The 16,670-nt window shown below is 44.7% G+C and overlaps 1 long non-coding RNA gene across 4 annotated transcripts in view; it reads left to right on the forward strand.

The window, feature by feature from the left end:
* LOC115075122 overlaps positions 1-15,302 on the forward strand; it is a 298,432-nt gene extending 283,130 nt beyond the window's left edge. For 2 of the 4 annotated variants that reach the window (XR_003852435.1, XR_003852433.1), the window contains exons 6-7: positions 11,491-11,735; positions 14,310-15,302. This is a non-coding gene — a long non-coding RNA (uncharacterized LOC115075122). The remainder of the gene's footprint in view (positions 1-11,490; positions 11,736-14,309) is intronic. The other 2 variants (XR_003852436.1, XR_003852434.1) reach the window with 1 other exon arrangement.
* The last annotated feature ends 1,368 nt before the right edge of the window (positions 15,303-16,670 follow it).

Consider the following 16,670-nt stretch of genomic DNA (forward strand, 5'->3'; position numbering starts at 1 on the left):
TACGTTTGTATCACTCCATGGAGAGACTGCATCTGGAATGCTGTGCACAATTCTAGTCACTGCATCTCAAAAAAGATATAGTTGCATTGGAAAAGATACAGAGAAGGGTGATCAAAATGATTAAGGAGATGGAATAACTTCCTTTTGTGGAAAGGCTAAAGTACTTAGGACTGTTCATCTTGGAGAAGAGATGGCTGAGGAGGGATATGATAGAAATCTATAAAATGAGTAGAATAGAAGGGTAAATGTTAATTGGTTATTTAATCTTTCAAAGACCAGGGGACATGCCTTGAAGTTATTAGATAGCACAAGTAAAACAAATTGTACAAAATTCTTTTTCACTTAATGCACAATTAAGCTCTGGAATTGTTATGCACCCTGTCCGCGCCCGGCCCGCGCACGGGCCTGCTCACCTCCCTGGTTCCACGGCAGGACCCAGGTCGGCCTCCCTAGCGGCAGCTGCGAGTTCTTCCAGGCCTCAGCATCCCGCTGCAGTGGTCGCCGGGCCTTCCACTATGCGTCGGATCTCATGCTGGAGGCGTCCTCGGTGGTGTGGCCACGCCCCTACGCACGCATGGACCGCCCAGCTTCTTGTAGGGCCAGGGGCGGGTCCTAGCTCCGCGGCGCACCCTGATATAAAAAATGGCCACATATGTGCGCAAGTGGGCCATGCAAATTTTAAATAGCTCGGAAGGGCACACGTACATCAATGTATGCATACCTAGAAAAAGTAGGCAGAACATGGGCATTCCTTGCATATTACCCCTAATTTTCCTCAGCTGGTGCATGTTATGCTTACCAGTTTGCTACAGCTCCTTGAGAGAGAGAAAGAGAAAGAGAGACTGACTCTTTATGAGGATCAGCCTGACACTCAATATATGGACCATTGTAAGGGAGCACTTTGATTCGGGGTGAGTTTTTGGGAGGTTGGTTGGGGTTAGAGGGGGTGGTGTTACAGACACATTCAGAGATAGTCATAGTAAAATGGCCATCATGAAAGAATTTTAGACCTTATAAGCGATGAAAATTCTAACAAGAGGAGTTGATTTGTACACTGCAGTCTCTTCATCATTTATAAGGTCTAAAATTCTTTCATGATGGCCATTTTACTATGAATACCTCTGAATGTTGCTGTAACAGCACCCCCTCTAACCCCAACCCACCTCCCGAAAACTCACACCGAATCAAAGTGCTCCCTTACAATGGTCCATATATAGAGTGTCAGGCTGACCTTTATGAAGAGTCTCTCTCTCTCTCTCTCTCCATGTATTTTTGTGCACATACAGCCCTTTTAAAATCTACCCATACATATTTTACATTCAATTTACTATCTAGAGTGTATAGTTCTAGTTGCTGTATCAGTCATGAAGAAAAATGGATTCAATGCAGGTTGTGATAGCTTTAATTGGATCAATATAAGAATGGCATAAGACAGGCAGGTTCTGTTGCCTGGCTGAAAAATAAGTAGTTTTGAGTTTTACAATGACAGCTCCCCTTTAGTGTCTGATATAGGTTGTGCCAGTACTGATTTTCTAAGGATGATTCCAGTAAATTCTGGGAAAACTTCCTATCAACAAACATGTACATGTTATATTTAAATCCATTAGGACAGAAGTAAGAAACCTCATATTAGTAAACTGGCCACACCAACCAATAATGTTTTGTGCTCTATATATTCTTCCCCTCATCTTGTGTAAAATGCTTTTCTTTTATGTTCCAGTCAGGCATCCCATATATTCTGTCCTCATCATCCATGTTTTTAATCAAAAGTTTAATTGAAGATACACAGTCACTCTCACAATTAGTTATCATATTCAACCAATTTGCACTACAGATCAGGAAAAAGATACAATTATCCTTCTTTTTTATAATAACCAAATATAACCCCAAGATTTCTCTCCTTTCCCACCTTCTCCCTGGGAGGTACTTACAAATTATGGATTAGCATTTCAAACTACATATCACATTCCTCATGTATTTTCTCTCAAAGGTGCAGTCTTCCGATATATATATATTTAAAATAACAGTTTTCTGCATCCTCTACTATAAAAATTGTTTGAACTGTCCTGTTCCAAGCCCCTACTTTCTTACAGGTGTAGAAATTTGAAGATATTTAACATTAAAAATTGTTATGTTTGGTGGTCTGCGGGATGCTCCCACAAATTGCCGCACTCATGTCCCCGGCTAGGCTGCCCCGTTGGCTCCTAATGCATCCAAACACTGCTGGTCCTCCACGCGCCAGGATGCCGCACTCCAAAGTGGCGAGACGCCACCAGCAATTCATGCAGCAGGAAACCACCAGCCCCATCAGCTGCACTCCCCCTTAGATGCACGCATGCCCAACCTCACGCTACTTAAAGGGCCCATAGAGGGAAAAGCCCCACGGTGCCTACTGATGACCTCACACGGCAAGCCCTATAAAAGGCTCCCCAGTTCTTCCCTCATTGCCTCAGCAACAGGATCAGCTACTCCATAGTAGTGCGTGTTGTTTCCCAGCATGCTAGTTTTCATCCAGCTTGTCTTCAGTCTTCATTCCAGCCTGTTCCATCCTCCTCTGCCCACTTGTTCCAGCCATTGCCTGCTTGCCCTAGCCTTTCCTCTTCCTCTCCATTGGATGGATACGGTTCTGACCAATGCCTGAACTTCAGATTTGCCTGACCACTGCCTGCCTATGACCCTAGCTAACTATGGACTTTCTCTTCTGCCATCAGCAGAGACCCCACCTAAGTCCTGCTGGCCCTAGTACTCAAAGACTCAACCTGAGGGGAACATGGGTTGGTATAGATGAAGATCCTGATCAGTCTCTGCTTCGCTTGGGTTCATCTACCGATGTTGAGAACCTACTGGATTTGCTGACAAGCCTTGCCTATATCATCTGGCTTTCATGTGACCCTTAATTTTAATTTTAGAGGTAGATACCTTTACTTTGGGGGTAGGGGCTGTGCTTAGCCAACACAATCCAGAAGGGGTACTTCGTCTGTGCTTCTTCTTTTCTAAGATGTTCTCCCTAGCTGAGTACAACTACAGCACTGGAGATTGAGAGCACTTGACAGTCAAACTGGCTATTGAAGAATGGCATCAACTTCTAGAAAGGGCTCAACACCGCGTCACTATATATATGGATCACAAGAACCTCGAACTTCTGCATCAAACTCAACAGCTTAATCTAAAACAAGCCCTTTGGTCTTTGTTTTTTGCTTGCTTTGATTTGAGTTACGGTATCATCCAGCACTCAAAAATCTATAAGTTGATACCCTATCTAGCTCTTTTCAGAGTGAGGATGTCCCAGAACCTCCTAGGCACATCATCGATCCCACTAAGATACTCCTGGCCACTAAGGTGGCCATCCCTCCAGGGAAGATCATAGCACCTTCCAGATTGCATGAGAAAGTATTAAAATGGTCCCATGATTCCCATGTTGCAGAACACCCTGGATGGGCATGAACCCTTGAGTTGCTGCAATGGCACTACTGGTGGCCCCAAATGAAGCAAAATATCAAGGCCTATGTTGATTTATGTCCTACTTGCGCACAACAAAAAGCATTGCATGGCAGACCCTGAGGGCTATTACAGCTGTTGCCACCCCCAGGGAACCCTGAACCCACTTGTCCACTGACCTTTTCATGGACCTCCCTATCTCTAAAGGTACCACCTGATTTGGGTAGTGACCAATTTTCAAGACAGAACACTTCATCCCATTACCAGGTCTTCTTTCCACTCCAGAGTTATCGCATCTCTTCACCCTTCATGTCTTTCGCCTACATGTCCTGCCAAAGCATATACTATTAGATAGAGGAGTTCAGTTCACAGCGAGATATTGGCACTCTTTGAAAAATGTTTTGTATAATGTGCAACTACACTAAGGCCTATCACCCACAAGGCAACATGCAAATGAAGCACATCAATCATACCCTAAAACCTTCCTCCACTTTTACCTTAATGAACGCCAGGATAATTGGGCTACCCTCTTACCGTGGACCGAATTCTCCAAACCAATCATGTCAATTCAGCCATCAGGTTCTCCCCTTTCCAGATGGTCTATGGAAAAAACCTCTGTTTCCTCTGCCACTGCCTTCACTAGCGGCTTAACTCTCTGCCCAGGAATTGCAAGAACTATGGGAATGGACCAATCAATTGACTGAGAAACCCATCACCCAAGTCAAGAAAATGGCAGGTGCCTAAAGAAGGCCAGTACCTCAGTTTAAGATAGGAGAGAAAGTTTGGTTGAGTACCCGGCACTTGTGCCTACAACTTCCCTCTAGGCACCTGGCACAGCAACAGGTCCAGCTACTCCATAGTAGTGTGTGTTGTTTTCCAGCATACCAGTCTTTGTCCAACTTGTCCTCAGTCTTCATCCAGCTTTCCTCAGTCTTCAATCCAGCTTGTTATATCTTCTGCTGCCCGCTTGTTCCAGCCCTTGCCTGCCTGGCCTAGCCTATTCATCCCTCTTCATCTCCTTTGGATAAATACCCAATTCTGTCCACTGCCTGTACTTGGGATATGCCTGACTGCCACCACCTGCCTCTGACCACTGCCTGGACCTTGGATATGCCTGACCACCGCCTTCCTCTGACTACTGCCTGGATCCCAGATATGCCTGATCACCACCTCCCTATTACCCTAGCTAACTATGGACCTTCTCTTCTGCCATCAGCAGAGGCTCCACCTAAGTCCTGTCAGCCTCAGCACCCAAAGGCTCAATCCAAGGTGAACATGAGCCATTATAGGTGAAGATCCTGACCTCCCTGCAGGTAGTGTCAATCTTGCCTTGGCCTAAGGGTCTACAGACAAAACAAGAATTATCCCTCTGCATCACATATTTTAAGATAGTAACTAATTTCTCAATCAGAATAAGAAGAATTGACAACCATAGTCTAGCTATTGTAACTATCATCCTGTCTGCAGAGATTGCGGTTGATTCAAATGGCAGAACATGTGGATGCAGACTTGTGCTTATATACTCCTCAACTCTTTCTGTTCTCACCCACAAGTCTCAGATGTCCACTGTGGTCACAAGAGCAGAGTATACAAGATGTGAAGTTTCAACTTGCTGTCCTGTTTGGTATTAACAACTATTCTGAGCTATACAACACCTCTCAGTTCCTGTAGAATGCTCTGAAATAATATCAGTTAACTAACAGCAAATGGGGATGTCTTGGTTTCCAGAATTTAATTTATTGGCTACTGTCAGAGCTGGTGCAAATGTATTTGGCATCCTAGGCAAACTTTCAGTCATGTACCTCTCTCCTCCCAACTAACCTATCAGCCACAGCTTCAGCACAGTATTCCCTTCTACCTGCGGTACTGGCTCCAGCACAGTTCTCCCTTCTTCGGTGGTGCTGGCTCTGACACAGCTCCCTTTGGGCCTCATGCTGGCAGGATTTTGCTGTCACCAAAGTTTTGGCACTCTAGGTGACCGCCTAGTTTGCCTAATGGAAGCAGGAGCCCTGGCTACTGTCAGAGATATTGAAGAACAGAAGCCTTCATTCGTTTTCACCTTTCACCTCTAAAGAAGACACAGGAAGAGGAAAGCACATTTTTCCCCCTTCAAAAAGGGATGTCCCTCGTCTCCTTTACCCAATTTCCTCTACAAATTTCCGGGAGCAATTTTGGATCTGGATTCCAGATAATTTAGTAGCTCGGTCATTAACACATAATCTGGACCACTCTAGTCCAAGGTTTTTCTGCCTCTGAGACAAGGTATTATGTATGGAAACACTCAAAACCCAGATGGCATCATGAACCTAGTAATTGGCTTAAACTCTTCCCTTTGCTATTAAACAATTCCACTCATTTTGCTCTCTTTATATAGAAAGCAAGACTCCCTAATGTAGCAATTATGCCTCGTTAACAGTATTTGCTATAATGTTGCTAATTGGTAATGAGGCGTGTGCTACTAATATGAGCTGATGTGAATTCCCTCCATGATTTTTACCTGAATGGGAGGGTGATTTCCTCTTGGATGTTTAACTCTTTTATGCCAGGCCCCTCTACTGATCATTTTGCGTGAGCTTATATTAAAGGAAGTGTGGTAGCTAATTATGACAATACATTATTGTACATGCAGCCAGAAGGCCACACATGTAAGCCCGATTTAATCACCATCTGAAAGCTTTTTACTTTCACAAACTGTTTATAAGAAATGTCTGAATGGTCAGAAGGTAATATTTCAAGCTTGTGCTAATTCACCCATCTTTCTTTCATTTGAATTAATTTGCCTTTAAGACAGCATTAAGGGCCAGCCTCAAGGCTCAGTGGCAGTATTGCTTGCTGTTGTGCAGGAGATCAGTGTTTGATTCCCAAGCTCAGCTTTGGTTTTTCAAGCCAGCTGGGATTGGGGGATACTAGGGAGGGAAGCGAGAAGCACTCACAAGCACCGGGAGGGTTTTTTTGCTATCGTTCAACAGCGACACCTAAAGACCAGACTCGGGATATACTCGTACTTGCTGAGGATGGTCACTGTGATGACTGAGTTAGGCTGAGGAGGAGGGCAAACAATAGGGGAGAGCTGCAGAATTGAAACTTATCATGGACATCTCCAACAGTCATAGTTCCGATGCCATTTGACCACCATGGTACGTTATAGATGTTGCAGCAGCTGGTGGCATGCTTCCAGATCTGGAATACCAGGCACGGCTGCCAGGCAGGCTTGAGCTATGTCAGCAGAAGGCTGAGGCAGGGAGTCCTGCACATGCCCAGTGGTGATTTCCTGCAGATCACGCCACCGGGGAACCTTTTGTTACCGAACTGAAAGCTTTTGGAACTTGCTTCCTTTTCCTCACAGCTGGCCCCAACCTGATACCTTTTTTTTCTTTAGAAAATTACCACTGCACATGCTTCTCCCTCTAGTCCGCTAGCTGCATAATGTTCTGAGACTGTTTTTTGGGGGGATTTTGCATGTGATTTGAATTCTCAGTCCTGTGCCTCTGGAGCAGTTCTTTGCCTTGCATAAGCAGCAGCTTCTCTCCTTTGTGTAATTAGCATCAGCTGGCAGTTTGGATTCTCGAAAGAGATTAAAATGTTCTTAGAGCAGAGGAAATTGCTTAGAGACAGAGTGAGAAAATTAAGCACATTAGCGCTAAAACACAGCCACGGGTTTGGGGGGGTGGGGGGAGGTTCTTGTGAAACTGAACTTTTCAGAGACACCCTCTGTTACCACCACCACCCCCGTCCTTCATCCTCCCTTCCCCCTTTCTTCCTCACATTCCATCCTTAACCTCCTGACATGGAACCATTTAGCAGTTCTCCAGCTCCCCCTGGAGGTCAGAGAGATCCTTGCAATCTGACAGCTAAAACCAAACACTGGGGCAAAGGCTGCTAAAAGGCTGATGAGTGGCTCTATCTATAGCACCAACAGTCTGCCTTTCACTGTAAGGAGCTATATATATTTATTCTGAACCAGCCCCTGCATCTCTATAATGCATTCTGATTCTAATCTAGGAGACGTTATTGAAATTACAATTTATACACGTGTGGCCAAAATAATACATAGAGAGATCGATATGGAAAGGCTTTGTCCTTCCAACTTTTGGCATTAGCTACACGAAGGCCAAGATCCGAATATATCCCCCTGCTGAGCAGGTGCATGTTGTGCCCGCATTATTTTATCCAGAGAAAAAGAGGTGGTGCTGGGGGTGTTGAAGGGGGTACAGCTAAGCTTTACACGGCAAACACACATTTTGAGAGCCGTCCAGCCGTCTGGTCGAAAAATGACTGTCCTAAAATTACGGGTGGAACTTGTGCAACTAGCAGGGCTTAATTTCCATCACAGCGGTCCAGAATGGTGTTCTGGTTCCTCTCTTCGGGACTACACGGAGGAGCTGGTGGTCAGGGTGGAGAAGACTACGTTGGTCAATTGGCAAAGGCATTTGGCCTTATGAGGCCAGGTGTCGGAGTTTTGGTCGGCGTGGGCCAAAAGGAAGAGAGAGCAGAAGCAGTAACAGAATCTCGCATGGGGCTGGAAGAAGCGGCAGCCATAGCAGAATGGATCCAGGGCCAAGCTGCAGCTGCAGAGGTGGGAGGGAAGGGGGAAAATTTTGGTATGTGGCTGGGGGGGGGGGGGGGCAAAGGAATGAGGAGAACATAAGATTGCCATACTAGGTCAGACCGAGGGTTTATCAAGCCCAGCATTATGTTTCTGACAGTGGCCAATCCAGGTTACTTGTACCTGGCAAGTTCCCAAACATTAAATAGATCCCACGCTACTAATGCCGATAATAAGCAGTTGCTATTTCCGAAGTCAACTTGACTAATATCAGTTTATGGACTTCTTTTCCAGGAACTTGTCCAAACCTTTTTGAAACCCCAATAAGCTAATTGCCTTAACCAAATCCTCTGACAACAAATTCCGTATCTTAATTATGAGTTAAGTAAAAAAGAATTTTCTTTGATTTGTTTTAAATGTGCTACTTGTTAACTTCGTGGCATGCCCACTAATCCTTGTATTATCTGAACGAGTAAACAACTGATTTACATTAACCTGTTCTAGTCCTCTCATGATTTTCTAGACCTCCATCATATTCCCCCTCATCTCTCCCTCTCTTCTCCAAGCTGAACAGCCCTAACATCTTCAGCTTCTCCACATAGAGGAGCCATTCCATCCCCTTTATCATTTGGTTGCCCGTCTCTGTACCTTCTCCAGTACATCAATACCTTTTTTTTAAGATGCGGCAACCAGCATTGAACATAGTCTCACCATGGAGTGATACAGAGGCGTTATGATTTGGTTTGATTAGGTACCAACATTTGTTAATCAAGAGAGCGGTGAGTCACTGTGGCTGACTAACTGAAGTGTTAAGGTTGTGTGATTGATTTGATTAGGCAGGTGCAAAAGGTAAAATAAAGATCGGGGGGTTAGAGTAGGGCTGGGGGGGGGGAAGGTTAGGGGAACGGGTGGAAAAATCAGGCTAGGGGGAACGGAGGAAGCCAGCGCGGCTCAGTATGCACAAGTTGCAAGATTGTGCATCCCCTTGCGTGCACCGACCCCGGATCTTATAACATGAGCGCGCTGGGTAGCGCGTGCGCATATAGGCTGCGTGCTCTTCTTTTAAAATCTACCTCTATATGGATAATACTAATAATAACAAAAAGACAATTATAAAGTACAGAAAAGACAAGAACAAAAACAATTCTTGGGTTTTGGTTCCGGTCCATATTATCTCTGGTCAGATCCCATTTCTGGCCCGGTGCCAGGGTACAGAATATTGTTTAGAAATCTTGTATTTTGCCTTTTCCAATAAAAGTGTCCAGTGCGGATAACAATAGTAGCATCTGTTGCTACTCTAGCGCTCACACAAAGCAACGTACAGGGACAGAGTCTGAGGAAAGGCACGGAGATGGGAATCAGTATTTTTTGCAAGTCTGGTTCATTTAGGACAGAAATTTCCAAGCTTTTTTCCTCTTCAGACCTGTGATAAAATCAAAGTACTTGCCATTAAATCAGATCATTCCAAATCACAGACTCCATTTTTTGGATATTGCAACCGACCCTGGCAATATATCTTTTCTTTACCCTTTAATCCTGATTTATTTATTTATTTTACGCTTACTTCTTCATCTTGTGCCAATAGTAAAATTTTATGCATAGGCTGAGGTCCAGTGGCGTAAGGATGCTGGAATTTGAAGGGGTCCTTCATTTATTTATTTATTTATTTATGGTTTTTATATACCGGAGCTCCTGTATACAATACATATCGCTCCGGTTCACAGAGAACAGTAATAATTACTGCCGGGTGGCAGTTTACATGGAACAGTTTACAAGGAACAGTTAACATGGCCATTTGCATGGAACAAATCAGAATACTCAATCTAAGTAATAAGAAGAGACCTGTAATGCCGAAGTAATGCCGAAGTAATGCCGAAGAGACCTGTTCTTATAGTTAAGGGTACTTGCCAGGTTCTTATGGCCTGGATTGGCCACTGTTGGAAACAGGATGCTGGGCTTGATGGACCCTTGGTCTGACCCAGTATGGCATTTTCTTATGTTCTTATGTTCTTTCTAGGAAGTAGACTACGTCTAAAATTTGTCTTAAACTTTTACTGTGCAATGTTACGTGTGAGAGCATCCTGATGCTCCTGGGGAGAAACAGCTACAATCCCAGAGTATTCCTGAAAACAGCATGTCATGCAAATCAGCTCATTACCATGCTTGTGTTGCACCAAGTTGTTGGGGGAGGGGTGGGGGAGATCACGTGCGGTATTTGCAATGCCACGCGTCATCAGTGTGTTAAGGCATTTACTGCGCAGTAACTGCCTAACAGTTTGGTAAATGACCCCCCCCCTAAGATTGTAAAGCCCACTGAGGTTCCGCCCCTGGACCGGCGCCCCGTCCCCAGCCCTGCACCCTTTCCACCCTTTTTCAAAGCCCCAGGACATACGCACATCCTGGGGCTTGCGCGCGTTGCCGAGCCTATACAAAATAGGCTCGGCGCGCACAGGAGCAGGTTTTTGGGGTTACGTGCATAACCCTTTGAAAATCTGCCCCATAGCATATATATGTGTATATGCTATTTTATGGGGCAGATTTTTAAAAAGTACGCCGGATTTTAATAGCTACGCACTTAGCCGCACATATCTTTTAAAATCCGGGGTCGGCGCGCACAAGGGTGTGCAAAATTGGCATCCTGCACATGCTGAGCCACGCAGCCTGCCTCCGTTCCTTCTGAGGCCGCTCCGAAATCGGCGTAACTAGTGCGCGCTGGGCCAGCTGCCGGCGCGCCATGTTCCGATCCGGGGGCTGGTCTGGAGGCTGCAGCCATGCCCCCGGGCCGGAACCACACCCGCGTCCCCACCCCTGGAACGCCCCCGATGACACGCTGCCATGACATGCCCCCAACACACCCCCAACACGCCCCCCAGGAAAGCTCTGGGGCTTACGCGCATCCCAGGGCTTTGCTCGCGCCGGCAGCCTATGCAACATAGGCTCAGCACACACAGGGGAGCTTGGGGCAGGTTTTTGGGGGGTACACGCATATTTTACGCGTGTACCCCTTTGAAAATCTGCCTCTATGTGCGCAAGTGCTATTTTTTATGCAAACAAGTTTTGAAAATTCATCTTTATTTGTAGAGCCTTACTGCGTCTCTACTAAGAAGGATATACCATCAGAGTAAGTATAGAATAGGCATGTCCTTTATTTTATACTCCCCCATGTGGGCTGCTGTAGTGATAATGCTGTGTTTCTATAAAAACCAGAGACACCATTTTAGGGTGTGGATTTTTAGCTAAGTTTTTAGGCGGCAAGAGTATTTTGCTTCTGTTCCTGCTTTTTTTTTTTTTCTTTCATTTTGGGGAAAGGAGCATCCTTAGACCTTATATCTCAAGGTCTAAGTTGAAAAAAGAGTTGAAAGGATGTTCTTCTCTTTTTGTTGAGGGGTAATAATTTTTACTTTTGAAGTTCTTTTGAAGGAGGTTTTATCCATTCTTCCTTCTATTTTTTTTGTTTTTTGAGACTTGGTCTTATTTTTGGTTGTTGTCTGAATTCTCCTTTTCAGAGGAATTCAGCTTTCAACCAACAATGTTCCAGAAGAGGAAGAGAGAAGTAGAGGATGTCAGTGGCACCCATCCGGTATACAACCACTTGCAATATCACAGATATTTTGGAGAGAAGTTGGGAAGTGCCATCCAGATGCTATCAAGGAAATAGAAGAGGTTGAAGAAGATGTAAGACGTTTACTCAAGACATCTTGATTGAGATAGGAGAAATTGGGAAGTGAAGTGTGTCATCTAGAACAGTCAAGTAAGTATCATATTCACCATTTTGGAAGGAAGATTCAAATCGTCCCTGAAATTTGGATGGAATCTGATGGACTGTTCTGAATAAGATTGTATATTGTTATTTACGTCAATGTGCAACCAACTATTAGTAAACTTATGTTGGAACCACAGCAAGAGTCCAGTGTGATTATTATTGTTTATATTAGAAACTGCTAAAGAATACCCAGGGCCTTGGAGAATAATTTATCCCACTACAGGGAATCCTGGAAAACTTGGGGTTTAGTGGACTGTATGGGAAATCATACTATCCTAAGTAAAGATAGCTAAAGCCTCAGGATTTACTACGGATTCCCAAAGAGGACCTCAGCTCAGAGTTATATATACTTTCTTTCTGCTCATAAATTTTAAAGAATTGTATGTCATTGTTTATATTAACAATGTTATAAACAATATACCATTGCTAAGTTTTCATTACCTTTTATTAAATTTTACAGACATTAAATCTTGCTTAAACTATCCCTTTCTAGCAATCTTCTCTATTAATCATTCACTTGATAAAAACATGTACAGCCCTCTTGTCTTAACCTGGGACGCTTAAGATATGCAACTGAAGGAAGGTAGGTTCATCTAGGTGTGGGCTTGCTGATCTGTTAGTAGTGTATGCCTGTACAGCTGGAGCACCTCCATAATTACAGCCTATTTTCTGAGAATCAGGGAAAATCCCTGTTGCTGGTTCTGGGATTATGTTAGGCCCATGGAATATATGAAAATTTAATTAGTGTGAGGATTAGAGTTTGAGTTGGGATTCGAGTTACATAAATGTGGCTGAGGGTGTGATTGGGGCAGTATGAGGCTAGGGGTTAGGATTGGGACTCAGATTAGAGTTAGGTTGTGGTGAAGGTTAGAATGTTGGGATTAGCATTAGGTTGAAGGTTAGAGTTAGGGTTAGGTGAGGGTTAGAACTGGGACTAGGATTTGTGTTAGGTTACAGTGAGAGTCATGCCTGTGTTTGAGATTAAAATTAGATTACGGTGAAAAGGTCAGAATTAGGGTTGGGATTAGCTTTAGGTTAAGAGAAGGGGTTGCAATTAGTGTTAGGTTAGGATAGGCTGGGGATTAGAATTGGGTTTGGGAAAAGGGTTAGAGTTGGAGGTTTGGATTGAATTGACAGTATATATGAGTTGGGGTCAAAGTCACCAGCACTGACAGAATGTGCAGTGCTGGTGACCAAAATCTTTCATACTCTAGTGCAGAAATGGGTTATCTCTAGTCTAGAGTGTCTCCAAAATTATAGAATTTGACCTTCTGAGTTATGCTATAAGAGATCCATTTCATGGAAAACCAGAATCATCTTCCAGATGATCAAATATACCTAGGGTTTTTTTCCTTCATTTTAGGCCTGATTTTCAAAAGCATGTACACATTTAAAATTGGGTTTTACACATGTAAATGCACATTACCCATGTAAGTAGGCTTTTGAAAATTGCTACAATATATGCCACTGAATTATCAATAGGTTATAGGTTTTATCTGCATTAAATGCACTTAACGAGGGTAAATGGTTTTGAAAATTGCTGCGATAGTATGTTACAATTACATGCATACCAACTTTGAAAATTCACCTGCATGTGTTTATTGGAAAATGTTTATTTCATTTGGCCTTAAGGGTGAATAATTAGAATAACTACATAGTACAATCAAGGAGGAGCCCTCAGGTTTGGATGCAGTAGCAGGCCGATTCTGTCAAGTGCGTTCGGCCATGCGCACTGTTTCACAAGCGATTGGCCGTGTGTTTTCGAAGTGCGTCTATTACCTCTTATACTATAAGGGAGTTTAGCACATCAAAAATGTGTGATCAAAACCCCTGGAACCTAATAGCGTTCATCATATGCAAATGCATATTGATGAGTCTATTAGTTAGTTACACAGGATAGTGAAAGTAAAATGTGCAGCCAATCCGCACATTTTACGCTCATAAATTAACGCCTGCCTAAGGGCAGGCGTTAATTTATGAGCAGCCCAAAAAAGTGTACAGAAAAGCAGAAAATACTGCTTTTCTGTACACCCTCCAACATAATATCCTAGCAATATTAAGTCGAAGGAATCAAAAAAATTTTTTTTAAATGTGCCAGCCAGCCCGGTTAGGAGAAAGGACGCTCAGTTTTAACGGCATCCGTTTTCCTATCCGATGACTGTCAGCGGGTTCGGAAAACCGATGCTCGTGAAATTGAGCGTCTGTTTCCTGAACCCACTGCCAAAAGCCATCTCTCCTGGGCCGAGCGCCCGTTCTCCTGTGACCCTTACTGAATCGGCCTGATACGGCACAAAGAGAGAGGAGAGCAGAGGAGACCACAGGTTGAATGGTACACTGAGGAAACGTACCTCCACAGCAGCATTAGGCAGGAGGGAGAAGGAAAAGGAAGAGCTTGAAGGCAAGTTGAAGTCACCAGGGCCACCTCTCACTTCTCTTTAAAAATGCCATCCTGACAAGGACAGATTAACAGCTTAACAAATCCATACATTTCTGAGATAGAAGTAAAAAAAATCGCTACTAAAAAATAAATCTCTCTTTGTTGTTGTTTTTTTTTTTCCCCAGAAAAGCTGCATGCAAGGAAGCCTTCAGCGCATTTCCGTCCCCTGATCTCATCCCTGGCGCCCACCCTGGTTTACCCACGATTAAGTCTGACAGCCAAGGCACTAGCAGAGTACCCAGGATACTGCCAGAGGCCAAATTTGAGAAAAAAAAATCTTGCTTTAAAGACTAATAAATCACACATGTTTTCAAAAAGACGCAAGCATGAAATAAACCCTTGCATTCCCTCGTATTTTCATGGATATCAATGCATTGAACGCATGTACTTTTCCTACCTGTTTTTTTTAAATATATGCGTGTATATTTCACATATGAAAGTTGTTCTGCTTCGGGGTGTGAACCCTTGGTACAGCGAAGAACGTACGTCCGGTCGCTGGAAGGCGAGGCCACGTCTGGGACTCTCAGGAGATGGAAGAACAGGAAATCTGGATGCAGGCGCCTCCTGCAGGTCGTGTGGTCCAGATAGCTGACGCCTCCTGCCGGTCGTAGGATCCGAGACATTTCCGATGAGTTGTGGAAGATAAAGCTGAGCTGGCGCCTCCAGCAGGTCGTGAGATCCGGAACGTCTCTAATGGGTCATGGAAGGTAAAGCTGAGCTGGCGCCTCCAGAAGGTCGTGAAATCAGAGATGAGAATAGTCCAGGCAAACAGAGCCTAAGGAACTCCAAAGCCGGTCCAGGAGTCGAGAGCCAGAGGGTACACCACAGCCGGTCCAGGGGTCGAGAGCCAGAGAATACACCGTAGCCAGTCAGGGATCGAGAACCAGAAGACACACCGCAGCCAGTGAGGAGTCAACACGGAGGATCAGACGCAGGAACAAACTCAGGAACAAACCAGGAGCCAAGAAGAAGTCAAGGCAAGGTCTGAGGTGCAGGCCTTGCCTTTAAATAGTTCCCACCAGCTGACACACCAGAGAGCAGCCAATCCCGGCACAGGAAGGACTCCTGCAGCGAATCCACTGCTGCTGAGTAAGCCCCTGGAGGGGGCGGAGCCAGCGACCCGGGAGGGAGATGACGCCGCCGCCATGTTGCGTGGCGCGAACTGCGGGCCCGAGCCCTCGAAACAGCACCCCTTCATCGGGGACGCGGCGGTCTGCCGCACAGGTAAGGGACGGCTTCCGATCGCGGCTTGCCGCTACCGCAATTCATAACAAAAGTAAAGTATGACTTACTTGCATAAGCCCCAATTTAGGCATGCAATTTAGGTCAATTGGCCAATTTTAAAACATATGCCTGTAAATGTAATTAACCAGTTAGCCAATTAGTGTTACTTTGGCAGGCTTGCAGGATGTCCCCTGGTGAGCGGGGGCTCACCAGCGCACGTACCCCCCGAACACCAGAACAGCAGGCCTCACTTGCGTGGCATGGGGGCTGCCCATCCTCGCACCGGCCATGCTTTCTTTCGCAACAAGTCAGCCGCCTAGACTTAAAGGGCCCGCGATGAGACACAGGTCACGGCGCCCTTGGATGATGTCATAAGCTTCGGCCCTTAAAAGGGCCTTTCGGACATCCAGACCTCACTTCATTCCCTGTAGAGGTTACTTATGATAATTTTTATGGGCGTAAAGTTTTGAAAATTCACCCCATAATTTGGGATTTGCCAAGCTACGTGCATTTTGGCTGCAAAAAAACACAGGTACGAATCTCTGTGGGTACAAGCAATAATCAAAGCAAAACTACTTACTTTGATTACTGGTGCAAACCCCACAGGTAAAAAATGTGATTATTGCATACTCTCTTCTCCTCCAGCACACACACAGAGCAAGGCACAACTATCCAATGGGTGCACAAACACTTTAATGCAGATATAGACACTCTTCCGCTCAGCACGTATGAAATGCATGTGTCACCGAGCACAGACACAGGCATGAACGTTCACACTGTACACACACACATCATCTTCATCATCATCATGATATAAACTAGACAGTGGGGAACATTTGATAGCACTTTGGTAAGAACAGAACAGTTTGTCTTTGTGTCTGTCTCATCTGTCCCTCCTCTTAGTTAAAAGGATCTGACAACTGTGTGGCCTGTGAATCAGGGCATGCTGAATCTTCCAGAAAATGCACACACACTTTCAAATGGGAGTCACATAAGAAAAGCGAATGAGGGTGTGAAATTTTCACAGGTCCCACTGCATCCAGCAACCTTGCTTTTGGAAAGAATTACAGATGCAGGAATGAAAGCCGTGTTGTTCATCATTGTACATAATTAGCTTACACCAGACTAATCTTAAGGAGACAGCGGTAACTCTCTGTCCTGCATTACTGTGGAAATCACGCTATGGCCTCTGAGATTTCCATTTATATTCTAATCATGGAATGCACAGATATCTCACTAACATAGAGAGGTACAGTCGATCA

The sequence above is a fragment of the Rhinatrema bivittatum genome, chromosome 13, assembly GCF_901001135.1.
Source record: "Rhinatrema bivittatum chromosome 13, aRhiBiv1.1, whole genome shotgun sequence".
In the NCBI taxonomy this organism is placed as follows: Eukaryota; Metazoa; Chordata; class Amphibia; order Gymnophiona; family Rhinatrematidae; genus Rhinatrema; species Rhinatrema bivittatum.